The sequence below is a fragment of the Physeter macrocephalus genome, chromosome 8 (genome assembly GCF_002837175.3).
Source record: "Physeter macrocephalus isolate SW-GA chromosome 8, ASM283717v5, whole genome shotgun sequence".
NCBI lineage: Eukaryota > Metazoa > Chordata > Mammalia > Artiodactyla > Physeteridae > Physeter > Physeter macrocephalus.
Genome location: NC_041221.1, coordinates 22536024 through 22554643, shown reverse-complemented (window position 1 = coordinate 22554643; position 18620 = coordinate 22536024).

The window sequence follows — 18620 nt, the reverse complement described above, 5'->3', positions numbered from 1 at the left end:
GAACTTGAATGGCTTTTTTCCCACCAAATGCTATATTTGTCTCTCCTTACTCTTAAAGGGTATTGGCTCATTTATTGGTTTATATTAACTCAGGGTGATGCATTCACATACATACATACGTACATACGCAGATGTACACATACAGTGAAAACTCCCTTTTTATAGTTCATAGTATTCTATCACATGTTAAGTTTCCTTAACTAATTCTTTGTTGATAAACTCTTAGGGTCTTTCAACTATTTTGCCATTGAGAACAATGCTGCAGGGGTATCACTGCACATATGTCTTTTCTCATGTGTGTAAGAATCTCTGCAAAGTGTTCTCAGAACTGAAGTTATGTGATCAAAAGCTATATGCATTTGTAATTTTTATGTATACTTCCAAATACCCCCCGTAGAAGTAGAATATAGATAGATAGATAGATGATAGATAGATACAGATAGAGAGATATAGAGAGATATATACATCCTATATCTCCATTTGATCTTCCATGCCAAGAGTTTGCATCATTCCTCCCTTCCAGGGGCCACCTCCAGACTCTATGGTCTTCAAAGAAAAGTCAGTGAGAGGAGAAGAGAGTGAGGTCTCATGTGCAAAACAGAGTTACAAAGTTTGATGTATTTTTCATTGCATAGCAGTGCTCCTGACTACATTTAACTTGATGTGTTGAGTTTGGTCTGTATAAGTTGCATGCACTAAAGTAATACTGAGCATTTTTCCATGGGATTTATATTTCAATTAAGCATTTTATTTTAAAACAGTTTTAGATTTACAGAAAAATTTCAATGTCACAAAAATTGCACAGATGGTACAGAGAGCTCCCATATGTTCTACATCCAGTTCCCCTATTATTAACAACTTACATTAATATGTACACTTGTTAAAATTTAAATTTGTTAAAATTCTATGAACCAATACTCTTACATTATTGTTAACTCAAGGCCATACATTCTAAAGATTTCTTTAACTTTTACCTTTCATCCTTTTTTCTGTTCCAGGATCTCCATCCAAGATACCCTATTCCTCTCCACCTTGGTATTTCTTCTTAAAGTAATATGTCAACCTCTGGGTTCCTAACCCTGAAATCTTATTGTTCACTGAGAACCTACTTCTCAAATGGAAGATCCTATGGTCTGAATGTTTGTGTCAGCCCCAAATTCATATGTTGAAAACTTAATGCTCAAGGTGATAGTATTAAGAGGCGGGGGGGGGGCTTTCAAGAGGTGACTAGGTCATGAAGGTGGAGCTCTCTTGAATGGGATCAGTGTCCTTATAAAAGAGGTCCCAGAGAGCTAGCTACCCCCTCTATAATGTGAGGACACAATAAGAAATGGGGCCCTCGCCCAACCATGCTGTTACCCTGATCTTAGACCTCCAGCACACAGAACTGTGAGAAATGCATTTATGTTGTTTGTAAGCTACCCGGTCTGTGGTATTTTATTATTAACAACCTAAACAGACTAAGACAGAGGATTATTTTTCCCTCACACCCATTATACCTGAGGGTCAGGATAAGGGGTTAGGTCCTCCTTGTTTCCCTGTGATGCCTTCAGATCATCACTTCATCTCCAACTCTCAAAACCCTTGCTCGCGTGAGACTAGCACTATCAAAATCTATCCTACTTCCTCTTCATTGCTGCCAGGATATCCTCCTGGTCACTTCTTTCTTTCACTGAAAATTTTAACCTCTGGATCACTGGTTTCTTCCATACTTCTTCATCGACATTCTACCTACATTCCTGCCAATTATTGGATTCCAACACCCACACAGATGTACCATCCATGATCACTGCGGATGTGCCATCCACATCTTGACCTTGAAGCTCTATGCATCCTCCCATTTGGTGACCTTCCCTTCTGTGGTCACTTTCTCCCAGGGTCCTACCTCAGAAACATGCCACCTCTCAGATATCAAATTCTGACATTCCACTCGCCAACCACAAGTTTCTGTCCACCAAGACATTTGGTCAAGACACTTGCAAAAATTCTGATTCACAATGTAATTTTTAGCTCATTGATTTTTTTCATTTCCTCACAATCCCTTTGACCTTCCTTTCCTTTGTGGTACAGTTTAGAGTCATCATGAAAATTCTTCATTTTCAATCAATTTCCTTCCCTCTCTTTTCCTGCTTGGTACTTGGATGGCAACCCTCCAGGCTGAATGCACTTTTCCGTCTGCTGTCTCTAGCCTTCACTGAAGCAGCTGGACATTGCTAGGAAAAAATCACACGTCCTGTCAGTTAGGCATTCCTTTGATATCTTTATCTCAAATTTCACATGGGCATGATTATCCTATAAATCTTTTTTCATCTATTCTCCTTGGTTTTCTCTTCTTCCAGATGGCAATCTCATAATTTCCCTTCCTCATACCCTTAGTGGATAACCTTGCCTCATAATTCATAGAATGAATAGAAGGCACCGGATAGGAAACCTCTTATTGCTTCCTCCCAATCCATAAATCTGCTCACATCTGGATTCCTCTTCTCCTGTTATAACTGATGCAATGCTTCTTTCTCATCACACCCAGTCCCTCTAAAGGTGCTGTAGGTCCCATCTCTTCTTGACATTACAGGGTTCCCTCTGCTGTCCTCTCATTCCTGTGACATCAATCTCCACATTTTCCTTGATTATGCCTGACAGCCTACAGAGATCAAGATCACCAGCTGTCTTCATCATGCTGCACAACGATCAATTTTTGGTGTTAATCTCACTGCAATTGACCTTGCAAACAACATCCTTTTCTCTTGGTCTTTGTGACATCCACTCTTCTTGGTTCTTTTTTGGCTTCTCTACCCTCCAGGCTTCTCTTCATCTACTCTACCTACCTATGACGGTGAATTTGAAGGACCAAGTCCTGGAATGTCTACTCTTCTCCCTTGAAATTCTATTCCTAGAAGAGAGCCTCCATTTATGATGTTTTAAACCATATCTATATGATTCTGACTGAAATTTTTCCCAATAAATCTTTTGCATGTCTAATTTCATCTTGAAGACTGCTTCTTGGAGATGTGAGGCTATTTATTTGATATCAACAAAGATAAGCCTACTCAAGTCTCAAGAAAATACCACTGGAATCTTAGCAACATAATGAATTTTAAGTGGAAGGGTGAGCATTCCACTTGGTGGGAGTTGCGGGGGGCAGGCAGGCTGCTATCGCTTGACTGAAATGATGGGGGCAATGTTATTCCCATTACATTCACAAGCTCATGAACGCAGGGACCACAACAGACTTGATGGACCACACAGACTTTAGTGAGCAGGTGTAATCACGGTAAGAGTGCAAATAGAGGGAAGAAATAATGCTTACATGTTTTAAGGCATTGGTGGGAAGAATATATGTGCCTTTAAAAGTGCAAAGCAGCTGGATTCTGGGTGCAACAGGGAGCACAGGCAGTCAGTGAGGCTCTAGGGTTAAAATGTCAATGCCAAACTTGGATAGCCAGTGGCACTGGGAAATGGAAATGAATATTCTTAACGGGAAAGGCATACATCAGCTAAGACCTAGCAATTCAGGCTGCCACCATAGCAAATTCCTAAACTTTCACAAAGGCAGCAAAATCCCTGGATATCAGACTGAGTGGAATAAGAAATGAGAATTTAATTCCTTTTGACTTGTAACAAGTAAGAGATAAATACTTGACACTTAATCTAAAGAAATTAACTTTCAAGGGGATTTAATTCTCGAACTCTAATGTCTCTGTGAAAATTATTGCAATGGGAGGGCTCAATAGTCACAGTTGGAATTGGAATTGATCTTGAAACTGTCTTTATACATTTTATTATTGTAGTTTCTTAATGTTGTACTTGGACCTCTTTGCAGAATCACTAATGGACTATTTTGAACAACATGACATTTGGAATGGGAAGTCAAATAAGAAGTGATTTTTGTTTTGGATCAGAATAGCCATGGAAGTTATTCTAATTAGTGTACTCTTTTTTTAAAAAATTATCTTTTACCTTTTAAATGCTGCTGAGCATGCCACCGTTTGACTACATAGCACTGGCTCTAGGTGCGCGGGCTTCAATAGTTGCAGCACGTGGGCTCAGTAGTTGTGGCTCGCGGGCTCTAGAGCGCAGGCTCAGTAGTTGTGGCGCATGGGCTTAGTTGCTCCACGGCATGTGGGATCTTCCCGGACCAGGGCTTGAACCCGTGTCCCCTGCATTGGCAGGCGGATTCTCAACCACTGCGCCACCGGGGAAGCCCTTAATTAGTGTACTCTTCACTCGCGTTTCAGGGCCTTCTGGGGGACAAATCTGTGCTGTCCCTCAGTGTTTCCAGCGGAATGCCTAAAGGAGTCACTCTAAGAAGCAGAGTTGATATGAAGGAAATGGGCTTATGAAGGTAGAAGTAGGATTGTCTTGGTGGACTGTTCATCCCCTCCCCCAAGATAGAGAACATTTGGTGAGTCCCCAAAGGCTTTTATATTAACCTCAATAAGTTGAGAGAAGAGGAGGCTGGAGAAGGTTGAGGGGGGTTATGCATGGGAGGGGTGAACATTTATTATCCACCCTTGGTGTTTGCTTTCACGTGAAGGTAGATTTTGGAGTAAGACTCCTGGCTTCTCTCCACCACCTTCATTAACTTCTCTCCACAGCGAGTAGAAGTAACCTTTGGGATAAGTGAGTAGAGAACCCAGTCAGACCCACCTTTCTCTGGGAACTGCCCACCCGCAGAGAGCACCTGTTCTCTGCTGCCCCTTACCCCAATCTCCCTCACCCTCACCCCTCTGTCCACGCCAGGGCAGAAGTTGTCCCTAAGCCAGGCGTCCGCTCTCAGCCATCACATGTGCTACCATATCTGGGGTCATCCTCCAGCCCCCACTCCATGCCTCCCGCGGCGAGAGCTGCCTCAGGGAAGTGTTGAGTTCACAATTCTCTCCCTTCGTGCGCTAACAGGGCACACTCCCTGCCCTCTCTGGTGGGAAGGGCTGCCCAATCGGGGGTGTAATCATGAAGTCACAGAACTTTGTTTGCTCAGTAGAGGTTCAAACTGTCTAACTCCTAAGCATGTTGCGCATCTTATGAAGGACAATTAAACTAAAATGAGCCCCGCATGTATCTGGGCTTTGAGAGCTAATAGAATTACTAAAAGTGCTGAGTGAATTATTCACAGGAGTTTTATGGCTTCATGTAGGAGGGAATTGAAACTAATGTCATTATGTAGGAAAACAGGAGAGTTCCGGCAAATATGGCCATGGCTCCTTAATACATTTTATCGAAAAAACAGTGATTTGCAAGAGCTCAGAGAGCACCTGACAGGAGAAGTGAAAGGGATTTATGTGGTGGTTCAAAACAAGACTTCACGTTTTAGGTTGTTTTATTTCCTTAACGTACAAGAAAGGATCAAGTCCCGTTTGGAGAGAATTACTGTGGAATTTGGTAATAAAAGGGTTTTGTTTCACTGAACTTCTGGAAGCTATTTTGAGATAATTTTTGCTATAGTGGTATCAGAAGTCACCTGCAATTTTGCTAAGAAGATGAAGGTTCTGGAGCTCTGTCTGACAGCAGGTCATGGTACCGCCTGAAAGCTAGTCACATCTCTGCACAATTGCTCCGGTTTAAGGGGCCGTAAGGATATAGATTAGTGTGGCTAAATTTGCCTCAGAATGCAGAGACACGATCACTTCAGTAAACTGTCACCAATTGCCCCCTTGCTCAGGTTCTCTTGGCCGTATTAGCAATAGCAATGTAATATTCTTACTCTCTTGGCTTTAAAACTCAACCAGTATGTAGCGACTACTCCACCTGTTGGCATTCGGGGTTATCATTCCAGAGTTGCAAGCATGATACACCACCCATAATGTCACCAATTCGTTTTCTAATCTCCAGAAGGATTGAAATTTAAATAATTCCAAATAAAGCCAGTGTAAAACCTCCCAGCTTCTCTCCTATACTGACCCTCCAGAATCCCACCGGTGAGGGGAATCCTTTCTTTAGCAAGCACTACACAGGACCACCCAGGGGTGTTTGGAAAAGCCTTAAACCTCATGTTAATTGAAGCCACCCTGGATCTCAGACGCACCACGTCTCCGGGCACAGAGAGATTGACCCCACGTGGTACCCAAGCTGCATGAAGACATCTGCGCTCCAGGGATGGCTCAGGACCCTTAGGAGTTTAATTCCAGTGACATTTCTAGATCACGAGAGATTTTCTTTAAATGAAGACTGCCTGTCCCATCATTCTTCAGATGATGCATCCTTTAACCAGTGCTTTAGCACAAATTAAATAGGTCTTCTCTTTCTTCAAGAGCCACACACTTTGTATGAAGGAGGATGGATTTGACATCCCACAGGTTACAGGTTTATGACTTCTGCTTATGAAAAACATTTTCAAAGAAGGAAGTTGCTAAGCAGAATTGCAGGTTTCTGATGTGCACTATCATAGGAGAAAAAAAAGAAAAAACTCTGCACAGATTTTATTTCCTTTAATTTAAAAACAACATATAGTTTGAAATAAGAGAATTTCAGAGGATTTTTATTAGGTTTTGCAAATTAACAAAACGAAATAGACCATTTTTAATGTACATCCCATTTAGTGGTGGCCCCTCATGCCAAGGTCTCCCCCCACCATCAGGTGCCATACGCTGTGCTCAGCTCGTGCTCAGGCTAAGGGTCAATCATGTTGCAGGTTCAGTCTCTTTCATGTTCCTATAGAAATATGCCTAAAGAAGCTCGTATACGTCTACTAGTTTCAGATCAGTTCTGAATTGTGTAAGGACTGACTGGAAATATTACAAAATGGGTAAAAAGAAAACCGCAAGCACTTTCCTCAGCAGGTTTCAGTCTATTTTTATGCTATCTGAGCATGGTCAGTTAGCTCAGGAAGTCAAGAGTCCAGAGTAAGAAGCCTCCGAAGTTTGGATCCCACCTGGGATCACAATTTCTCAGAGATGCAGATGCTGATGCATGTCCCAGAAGGACCAGGGAGTCCTCCCCAGAAATGCCTCTGCAGAGCTGCTGAGTTGGAGAAAACTAATCCACCACCATCTCCTTAATAAGAAGCCAAGATATAATCTTGGGACTCGATTTGTGAGTAGCATCATACTTTTCTTCTGTTGAAATTTACCTGGCTCTTTCACAATGGAAACATGTCCGTGAGACGCGTGAGCATAGCAACCAGCTTTCTCATCCTCCCTAATTCTGGGTTCCAATAAGATTCTGGGAAAAGGCTGTGTTCCACCCGGGATCTCTCAGGGTTTTCTTCTAAGCTACATATAGGAATTCTGGCTATTTGGGGAAAAGGGTTTTTTTTTAAAGTGGCACAAAAATCATGGCCTTATTCTTGTGGAATGGAACAAATACGAGCACGTCAAAGATGTCATCTTCTCTGTGATCTGAAGGTGCCCTCCTGAAAATAAGGAATGTCACAGGGTGAAAAAGTCCATCTAAGGCCCAGACCTCAGTTCCACAACCTTGTCATCTCTGAGTATTGCTGGACTTCACTTCCCTCCCTCACTCCCAGGGCCAGATTCTGTCCTGCAGGATCTAGTGACCAGGGAGAAGGGGATGCTTCCTCTGCTCCTGAGGGAATCTGAGCACAGCCCCTCTGCTGACAGCTCGCTTGGTCCATTATTACCCGCGCACTCATGTTTCTCCTGCATGAGGATCTTAGGTCCTTTGGCCCTTTACCTTAAAATACTAAGAATTATTTTATGTTGACTACAGTTCAGATTCTGTCCTAATGCTTTTCCTTATTTTATCTAATCTATATCAAAGCTATATTTTTGTCTTCATTTTACAGAGGACGAGCTCTAAGTCCAAGATTATGCAGCCAATAAGATTAGAGGCTTGAACCTCCTCAGGTAGGGGGTATATAGATACAGATGGGTAAAATGTCTCCGTATTTTCCACAACTTGTTATTATGACTTAATTAAGAATCTATTTGTTTCACAAATAAATACAGCAAACGTAATAGCAGCACTGATTTTTGAAAGTAGTTGTTAGTTTACACCTTTATTTTGCTGTCAACATTCATAGGACATGCCCTATGGGTTGAATTATAATTCACAGTTAGATTTTTGTGAACAGTGTAGGCACTCAACAAACGTCTTCTGTTTAGGAAAAGAGAAGCAAATCGGTGTCTAAAAGTAGCAAGCAGATGGTGATAATAAAAGACCAGGATGCCCTGCTGTGAACGCTCAGCGCCGCTCCCTGCGGACGGCGCCCCCTTTAGGCTACATTGGGCATCTCACGTTCGCTGAAACCAGCAGAGGCTCCGCTACCGGCGGCGCCCCGCCGGGTGCAGACACAGGCCTCCAGCTCCGAGCATAAGCCTGAAGTTTCCTTGTTGGTTTGAAACACACTGGGCCCTAACAGGCCAGATAAGAGAGCGGATACCTACGAGGCTGTGTTAAGTTTTCCTAAGTAGCGTGATGCGCGCGCGTTTGGAGAGTCCGACGTTACGGATCTCAGCTTCTTCGGCTTCTTTACCTGCGCCAGGTGTGCCCTTTGCGGACGGCCGGTCTCTCTCCGACTCGGCTGGGCTGCAGGCCCCCGCCTCGCCGACGTGGCCCCCGAGCTGCGGGGTGGAAAGTGAGTCTGTGAGGCTCTCAGGTGCAGGAACGACGGTCCTGGGCCAGTTCCTGCATTTCCCGCCGAGAAAGCTGTGCCCGAGGGTCCGAGGCGTCTCTTGACTCCCGCGGGGCCGAGCCTCCCCGGGGCCCAGGCGCCCGCGGCCGGGTTCCCTCCACGGAGCCCGGGCCCCCCCGGACACGGTCTGGGAAGGTCAGGAGCTGGGCCGGACCAGCCGATCCTCGGTGCCTCGGGGGCCGTGTCTCTGCTGAGTCGCTTCAGTCAAAAAGCACCCACGGCACCCAATTTATTTTCAATGTTACAACCTTACCGACTGCCATTTTGATGCAGGATTTTAGCCGAATCGCGCTTTACAGGTCATAACTTCGCCACGTAAAGTTGACTCATTCTTTTTCTGTAAAGTTCACTTGTCAGATTCCATTGCAGCTTCGAGTTATCAAAGTACACTTTTTTTTTTTTTTTTTTGGATGGCCTCGAAGTTGTTTTTTCCTCCTATCTTTTGGAAACCTGCCCGGCATGGAACTGAAAAGTCCCAGGGGAATGACCCTGATCACAGCCAGATCTGCTGTGTGAGATGGTTGAACAGGGCGGGGCCCAATCCCCGGGCTGCTGGGTTGAAAGACACACGAGTGGGATGTGCTACTTGACAGCACAGATCACCGGCACTTGCAAATCGTCTATTAGAAATCACAGGCGATGTGACGGTTCCTAGCGGTGTTTGTTACCGTAACTGTACAAAGTGGGAGACCCAACAGTACCAACAACACAGGCTTATTCAAACCTAATCTATTGAAAGACTTTGAACTTAGAAATAATGGCATTTATGAAATCACTAAATATTTATTGAACACTTGTGATGTGTAGTTACACATCTTCCGGGTAGAAACAAGACCTCCTCTTCTTTCTCTTGTTTCTGTAGTTTTCCATGTCCACAGCTTCACAGGTTCCAGCAGGTTCCCGACCCCAACAGGGGCCAGCCCAGTCCCGGGGGCCTGACGGGCATGTACACCCTCTCCCTCTCCCCACATCACGTGACTGAGGCTGAGCCCAGCCCCTCCCACCAGCTCCGTCTGGTCTGTCGATCACATTATCATTTCCTCAGGTCAGGAGTTTGCGCGTTACCAGGGTTTACCTTCACCGGGGTCACTTTGGATGCAGCATTTCCTTGCACGCCCTATCCACACGTCCAGAGAGTTCTTCATGTTCTCTTTTCCTTCTGTAATTTCTGCTCCCTCCACCACCGCCTGACACTCACCTGACACTCCTCCTGTTACCTGGATCCTTGCAACTGTTCCTTGACTAACCCCGACTTCGTTACTATTCCTCCAGCGTCCCTCCCAGCCTCCCCCTCCCTTTCCCTAATACACGTCTATCCAACCTGCTGCAGCCAGTTCAGAATTCCACTGGGATCACCACATGTCCCCCAGGTTCACAAAACGTTAAGGACTCTTTATTTACTCATGAAAAGCCTAACATTCACCATCAATGAATTAGGACTTTTTATAATAGTCCACCTTTCTTTCTAACACCTGGATTGAAGAGTGGTGTTACGTTTGCCCATGTTTCTGAACCGATGTGGAGTTTTGATTATACTATGTGAATCTGAATGTCAATCTTTAATGAGTCAGAAATCAGAATTGTCCTTTTTCATATATTTTCTATGTGAAATTATCACTGTCTAGAGCACATAAAGATAAATAGGGATAGAAAGTAGTGATATTTAGGCCGAGAACACAATGATTTCTAGTTTCTGTAGAAATATTGAAATTTAAAAATTTTATATTGAATGCTTAAGAATATAAACAATTTACAACTTAAATACATCAACAAGTAACTGGTCCCATATTCTATGCAAAGGCAAGATAAGCTCATCAGTATAAAGGAAACATCTTTGTCTTTCAGGAGTTTTTCATCACCTTAGGAACAAGAGTTCAATAGGCTTAAACAGTAAAGTTACTTTTCTCTTGTTTCTGAGCCTACGTGGAATTTTTAAAATTATAGTATGTTTCTTTGAAAATTAATCACTAAAATTAATTATGAGGGCCATAATAGCCCTCATACATTTTTTAATGTTAATGATAACTGTCTAAACCATTTAGAGGTGAGAAACCAGAATTTCACAAGGTAGTGATTCTTTGTTCTCTACTGCTGAGTCTATTTGCTCAGCTATAAGCTGTGGGTTGTAATACTTTCCTCCCGAGGTTGTTGTGATTCATTCAAAACATAACATATACAAAAGCACCCAGTGCTGTGCTGAGTACCGAGCAGCCCTTTGTTTCCTCCTTCTACATTTTTTTCTTTCCTTTTTCTTCTTTTTTCTTTCCTTCCTTCCTCTTCTGTAAAATGGTAGATCCTGAAATAGAGTATAGTGCACACTGCATGACGTTTTCTAAACGAACACAGCACAGAACAGCAGCATCTGCTTTCTGCTCCGCTGTCCTGCCTCTGCTCTTTTTTTTTTTAGCATCTTGATTGGAGTATAATTGCTTTACAATAGTGTGTTAGTTTCTGCTGTGTAACAAAGTGAATCAGTTATACATATACCTATGTCCCCATATCTCCTCCCTCTTGCGTCTCCCTCCCACCCTCCCTATCCCACCCCTCTAGGTGGTCACAAAGCCCTGAGCTGGCCTCCCTGTGCCATGGCGGCTGCCTCTGCTCTTTTTACCATCTCACAGCTACTCTGCCTGTGCTTTTCGGCTTCCACATTCCTCTGGTCAAAGCAGGGGAACAGGTTTTGCAGTGTGTGTGTGATTCGAGTTTAACTCCTGCAGCTGCTGTCTCTGAGCACAGCAGGATGAACATCTAGAGGCCACCTGCCCACTCACCCCCCAGCCTCCTACCAGCCAGTCCACTGGGGACTCAGAGGACCAGACCTGCCACCATTTGAGCCAGCAGGAGCATGTTTTGAGTAGAAGAAGCTGAGAAATGCTTGAGAGGGGAGGCTTGTGTGGGAAGTTGCTTCCTGAGCTCTGAGAGCTCTGACAGGATGCTAGTTCTTTCCACAAAAGTCAAGGGTTTTCCAGGTTCATCATGTGTTAAAAGCAAAAGGCAGTTTGCAAAATAAGTGACGAACATAATGGAACATGGACATTTACCAGTCAGATTTCAACAGAGGTCTTTGCCTAATTGACGAATAAGATGGAAACATGATTTAGGAAGTACAGCCAGTGATGCACTCCTTCCATTTGGATGTACACTTCTTTGTTAGGCGTTTTTCTAGCTAAGGCACCATTAAAACCAAGGACCAAAATAAGCTGAACCAGAACCAAGACTTTAAAAATAAGGAAGCATTTCAATCATACCACTAGTAATAAAAATATCGGTATACTTGTAATCACTTATACAGTAATGATATAATAATGTTTTTGATGAAAGCAATAATTAATTAATATAAAGTACCTTTTTAAAAAAGGCAGGAAGAAAGAGATTGAGAGAGAAAGATAAAGAGAGCTTTAGAAAGAACAAGGCAGGATTTCCAGTTTCTATGACATAAGACGATCTCCTTCTTCCCTGGTGTACAAGGCTGCCTGCTCCCTTTACCTGGTGATGCCCCTCCCATCACCTGGACAACCTCTCCTCACCCTTAAGATACATCAAGATAGAACTCAGAGAGCTGTCCCTGACCACGGCAGACTTAGATGGGGTCGTTCATGTTTCACCACAGCACAATCTGTGTATGACTATCATCACATGGTCCCAGTGACATTAAAACCTATTTACCAGTCTGTCCCCCGCAGTTGATGGTGGTCACGTCCACCAAGGAAACCTTGTTTTACTTACCTTTGAAACTGCATAGACTCACTCTATCACAGACCCTCATTCAGTGTTTGATCAGCGAATCAGTGAGGATTAAATATAGAAAAATAGAGAAATAAGGAAATAAAGAAAAGGAGTGGTAACAAAATGAGCTTCCAGATTAGGAATCATTGAGGGTTGATGCCTGAGAACACTCCAGTGGGAATCTTCAAGTCCCTTCTTCTGTGGCAGCACTAATAGCCCCTTCAGTTAGGAAAAAATAACATGGCAAACACCAGATGGAGTAGAAGAATGCAAGCCATTTCTTGGACGAGGGAGTGGCCAATTTCACAGGCTACTCTGGGTTAGAAAACCCTTGCTGGCTCTTTATAGGACAAGAATTTTGTGGTCTGAGTGAAGTCTACCTTTATTTGGTTTTAACCAATTCTCTCACAGGTAGTCGCACGTGTTTGGTTTAAATGAAGACATTTATAAAAGTTCTTATTATCTGTGCCCTAAATTTGTAGTTAAATAGTCCATTTGGCTATAATAGAATTGCTTGCAGATAACTGGCCTCAAATTGACCGGCCCCTGTCACCAACTGAGTAAGACATTTCCACCCATTCAGGGAGCAATTACTCCTCATCACATCCTCCTGCTCCATTCCATACTGGTTTCTGGGTGTCTGGTGGCCAGGGAGGAAGTGGGCAGGTAACTTACACTTACAAATCTTCTCTTGGAACCTAGGGGCAAGACGGGAATAAAGACACAGACCTACTAGAGAATGGACTTGAGGACCCGGGGAGGGGGAAGGGTAAGCTGGGACAAAGTGAGAGAGTGGCATGGACATATATACACTACCAAATGTAAAATAGATAGCTAGTGGGAAGCAGCCACATAGCACAGGGAGATCAGCTCGGTGCTTTGACACCATTGTAAAGCAATTATACTCCAATAAAGATGTTAAAAAATAATAATAATAAAATTTTTAAAAAAATCTTCTCTTGGCTTCTGCCTGCTTCCTGCCTATTTTCAACGTCTCAGCTCTTATTTTGTCTCTTCAGTTTGCCACTCTGGACTCCTCATCTGTCTCCCATCTCCAACTTCCTCAGCCCGGTTCTTCCTTTCCCATGTCCACTCACAGTTAAGATTCATCTGATAATAGCTAATTCTAGGAAAATGGACACACGAGCTCCCTTTGGGGATGGGAAACCTGAGACATTAAACATGAGACATCGGAAGTGGCTTTCCTAAGATCACATCACTACTTAGTGGCAGACCTGGGAACTTTATTTTCATCTCCTGACTCCTGGGTGTGGTCTGCCTCCAGATCAACCAGGGTCTCTCCACCAAGTCCGTGAATGCAAAGCTTCCCAGAATGGAGCCCCCGTTTGAACGTAGAATAGTTGATAGAGAATCATCAATTCTTCAAAGTCAAGGAAGCACAATTCACTGCTCTGTAATATCCAGAACCAGCTCTATACATAAAATAGTATTCAACTTCCAGTATAATATGAAGAACAACTAACAAAGGATTACATGGGAATATGAAACAGCACCAAATGCCTTCACAGCAAGTGTCTAACACAGAAAGGATCCCCCTCTGTCTCTTCTCCAGCTTTTTTTCTGTCTTTAAAGTCTATTGAATTGAATGCTTAGTTTGGTTTGCGTCGTTTCCCTTAATATGTTGTTTGGCCAAATTCAGTTACTTCCTTGGCAAGTATTTTATTCATTCAGTAACCAATTTGCTATAAAATTTTGACCAGGGCCAGATTTAAGCAGCCAGGTGGTTTGAGCTCTGTGTGTTTGAGGATATGGACCAAGATCGTATTCACTGCAAAGACCAAAGAATCAGGGAATAAAACTTAAAATTTACCTAATACACAAGGCAAGACTTGTGTGCTCGTGCCTTAACATTACATAACATGGCAACATGGCCTTGACTGCCTTCATCTGGGACCCTTTTACTCTGCTGTGTCCCTTTGTATTCCCTTTGAGGAATAATCATAATTATTCTCTCCTTCCCTTCTTGCCCTCTTTACCTCACTTCTCAATATGCTTTACATTAGAAAAGAATCTAACCTAATGGCTGCCCATGGGAAATATCTCTCCAGATATATGCATTTATTGATAGAGCAGGTCAACTGGAAATTAATATATATTTAAATGGAAATAATAATAATAGAGATTTTTATTTCTGTATTTCACTGGAATTGTATTCCAGCCAAGCTCATTTATTTTGAGATTGCTTCTACAGCACATTAAAAAAAAGTGAATATTAGATAAAATTGAATCAGCATCTGCTCATATGCTGCTTAATTCTAATCTACTACATACCCATTGCAATTATATAATGGAATTATATGATGTGATTTGGATTGCCTGGATCTATTTTTCTTTGCCCCCAAGAGGCTATCTGACAACTGCTGAGTATAAATTGCCAGAGAGCAAATACACTTCCTTTCTCAGCACAGGACGTTTTGTAATTTAAATTCATTATCAGGAATGTAAGATCACATTAAATATATGTAAAAATAATCTTCCTGTTTAGGAGCAGCTGAATTTTTACTATTAAATTATGTCGAATCTCTACCATGTAAGCGTTTCTCTACCGTGGGACATAGATGAACATTAGTATTTCTACCAAAGTGCACCGTTGCACCGTTGTATTTATTAGATTGTAATATTAATCCTGTTTTTGTCTAAATAACTTTTAAACCAGTAATTCAGTACCTATGTTTTCCTCTTTACACTTCATGGGACCAACCAGTCAGCCTCTCCCTCTTCTCACTCTGTTGTATGGACACCAACATACCAGAGATGACTTTATACTCTGACTTAAAAATAGTTGATTTTCTAGGTGACCAGAGTTCCATTTATGACCTAGGCCTTAGATTCTATAATTCTACAGTGGAAAGAGACCTGTGAAATCCATCTACTCCTATATTTATCAGACAAGAAAGCTGAAGCTAAAGATAGCCAATGAGTTTCTCCCATGCAGAAATACAGTAGCCTTAAATTTTTAGTATGAATTCTTTCCCTGAACTTCTTCTTTATGGCCATTCTCTCTGTTAAGTAGATAACCAGCTCAGACCTCTTTCCCCTGAGGGCAGCTCACCCTGGGGGAGACCTCTGGAACCTCAGAGAGCTGTGGCCAACGGCCCCAGGGGAGTTCTCGGCAGCAGCTGGGCTTGGGGCTGACCTTCTCCATGATGCTGTGGACTCAGCTCATTTCATCGTGTCCCCATTGGGAACACTGCCCATGCCTCACCCACAGCTGACTCATCACCAATCCCAGTGACGTTTCCAATAGGAAGCTCAGCGTCTTGCTGAGCCCCATACTGACAAGTGCAGAATCACATCCGTCTTCTGAAAATCAAGTCTCCTTGCAGGAACTCATTCAAAACTCTCCTAAACTGAACACATGAGAGAGAGAGGCACAACAGGCTCTCATCACCACCTTTCTTCTTTCTGGAAACGTTTACAGAGCAACACAGTGGTGAGGGGAAGGAGCAAGTCACAAACAAGAAAACAAATAGCAAACAGTGTATTTGCAAATGTGGTCAGTTTTCTGAAGGAAATAGACAAAGAGAAAGAGTGACTGAGGAAGTCCTAATTACATGGATCTTGGCTCTCAGGAGGGAGCATTAAAGCTGGTCTGAAAGGTGAAGTCAGCAATGTGAAAAGTTGAGGGAAAAGTCTTCTAGTTCAGGAACAGAAAATGCAAATGTTGAATATGTGTCTCACTGCAGCCAGACCTATCCCGAGGGATTAAAACAATGGCAACACATTTCTAAGGGTCCAACTCACTCCAAAACATGACCTTCAAAGGTTTGGAAAGGGCTTCCAAGGCCCTGGATACATTCAGTGATAATTCCAGGGTGATTATCAGCACTTGAAATACTTTGATGCCAACAGCAAAAAAACCATGGTTTACTTGATGTTTTAATCAGATAGAAAGCTTTGAACCTTTGAAAATACCAGTGCAGCAAAGTAATAATCAGGAAGTGTAAAAAGAGCTCTGGACTTGGAGTCATAAAGTGCATTCTCAGCTGGGCTCTGGCACTAGGAAACCTAGTGACACTGAGAACACAGAGGAGGGTCCTTGTCCTTCCTAGATCTTGGTGGATGAATGGAGGGATTGCACCCCTGATCACCAAGGTCTGCTCCTGAGCTAACACTGTGATTCTCAAGCATCCAGAGACTCCGCTATATGAGCTCAGTGACGAGGGCTAACCACCATATAGGCTGGAAGAGCTGGTCCCATGAAGCCAATCCAGACAGGCGTGATATGTTTCCACCCCAGGAAATTAAACTCTGTTCCTCCTCTTCCCTGTTCCTAGAAACCCACAGCCAGGAAGCCTGGCTGAGCATGCACACGCGCCATTAGACTACCTGGCTCCCTGGTCGCCACAAAGTACTTGCCCTGTTGATACCACTTCCCCGCCATGTGGCTCAACTGCAAAATGGTTTGACCTCATATGAAATCTTATAATACCTTTTGCTCTAAACAAATACATTTTGTGCCGACGTGAAGCACTGCGCATTTGTGGTCTTCGTGGCTGTTATCATAAGCCGGACTAGTCTTGATATTCAAGGTGATGGCTTATATCTTTGCAAACTATCCTTGTTATAGCCCCTCCTCCACTCCTACAACTACTCAGGGAAACTAGTCTCAGTAGCTTATAGCTACTCCTCTACATAAAGACTTTTTATGATGTCAATAACACCAGCCTTAAAAACCAGTTCATCTCTGAGAAGCCAGCATTAGAAATGCTAATATGCCTTTTAGGCCACCATGCTCAGTATGATTGGATATACACAACTGACAAAACAGCTCCATAACAACCAAGTGATGAAGGTGTTTATTCCAATTTATTTTTTATATGTTTGATATATCTGATTTGATATGTTCTGGAACTGCTGACTTCTTAGTATATTATCTTTTAAGGAGGCACTTAATATCCATTTGTCCCCCAAGTGGGGAAGGTAAGGTTTTTATTTTTTTCCTTTAGACTTTAGTTTTTTAGAGCAGTTTTAGGTTCGCAGCAAAATCGAAGGGAAAGTACAGGGATTTCACATACACTCTCTGTCTCCACACATGCATGATCTCCCTCTTTATCGTCCCCCACCAGAGTGGTACCTTTGTTGTAACTAATGAACCTACAGGGACACATCATGATTACCCGAAGTTCATAGTTTACATTATGGTTCACTCTTGGTGTTGTACCGTCTGTGGGTTTGGACAAATGCATAGTGTCTTGTATCTGTAATTATGTATCACACGGAGTGTTTTCACTGCCCTAAGAATCCTTTGTGCTCTGCCTGTTCATCCCTCCCCCTTTTCCAAAACTCTGCCAACCACTGATCTTTTTACTCTCTCCATGATTTTTCCTTTTCCAGAATGTCATATGGGTGGAATCATAAAATACTTAGCCTTTTCAGATTGGTTTTTTCACTAAGTAATATGCATTTAAAATTTCCCCATGTCTTTTCATGACCTAACAGCTCATTTCTACTGTCTGGATGCACCCAGAGTTTATCTATCCCTTCATCTACTGAAGGACATACTGTTTGCTTCCAAGGTTAAATTTTAATAACTTTGTTTTGTCAGCCAAAATTCTCCACTGTAGAATCATAATTTTCTCTTCGTAGATAATTCATAGGTAGATGATTTGAGGGTATAAAAATGCCCTGTTTTTTATCAGGCTTTCATCTACTTAACAATTTTAGCATCCATTGATGATTTTCTAACTCTGTCATTCTATATTTTATTAATTGTCATCATACTGTAAGAGAGAGCTTTCCATCCTCCTATTTATGTGTTTGTTTTTATCACGGTAGACTTATGTATTTTTATTTTATCCAGTGGGTTACACTGTATTCATTGTACATTGACAATCACCCTGGAGTTATCACTGAATGTGCCCAAGGCCTTGGAGGGCTTTTCCAAACTTTCAAAGGTCAGGTTTTGGAATGAGTTTGTCTCTTAGGAATGTGTTACCATTGTTTTAATCCCTTGGGATAGGATTGGCTGCAATGCAATATGATATTCAATATGCATTGCCTATTACAAAGGATGTCTATTTTGATGCTCAAATTTTCACAGATTGTACCCAAGACAGCTTTTCCAGCTGGTTCCTGGCTGCCTTTGATATGTTCCTATGACTCTTTTTTTTTTCCTTGTATTTCTTTCTTTTTTTTTTAACATCTTTATTGGAGTATAATTGCTTTACAATGGTGTGTTAGTTTCTACTTTATAACAAAGTGAATCAGTTATACATATACATATGTTCCCATATCTCTTCCCTCTTGCGTCTCCCTCCCACCCTCCCTATCCCACCCCTCT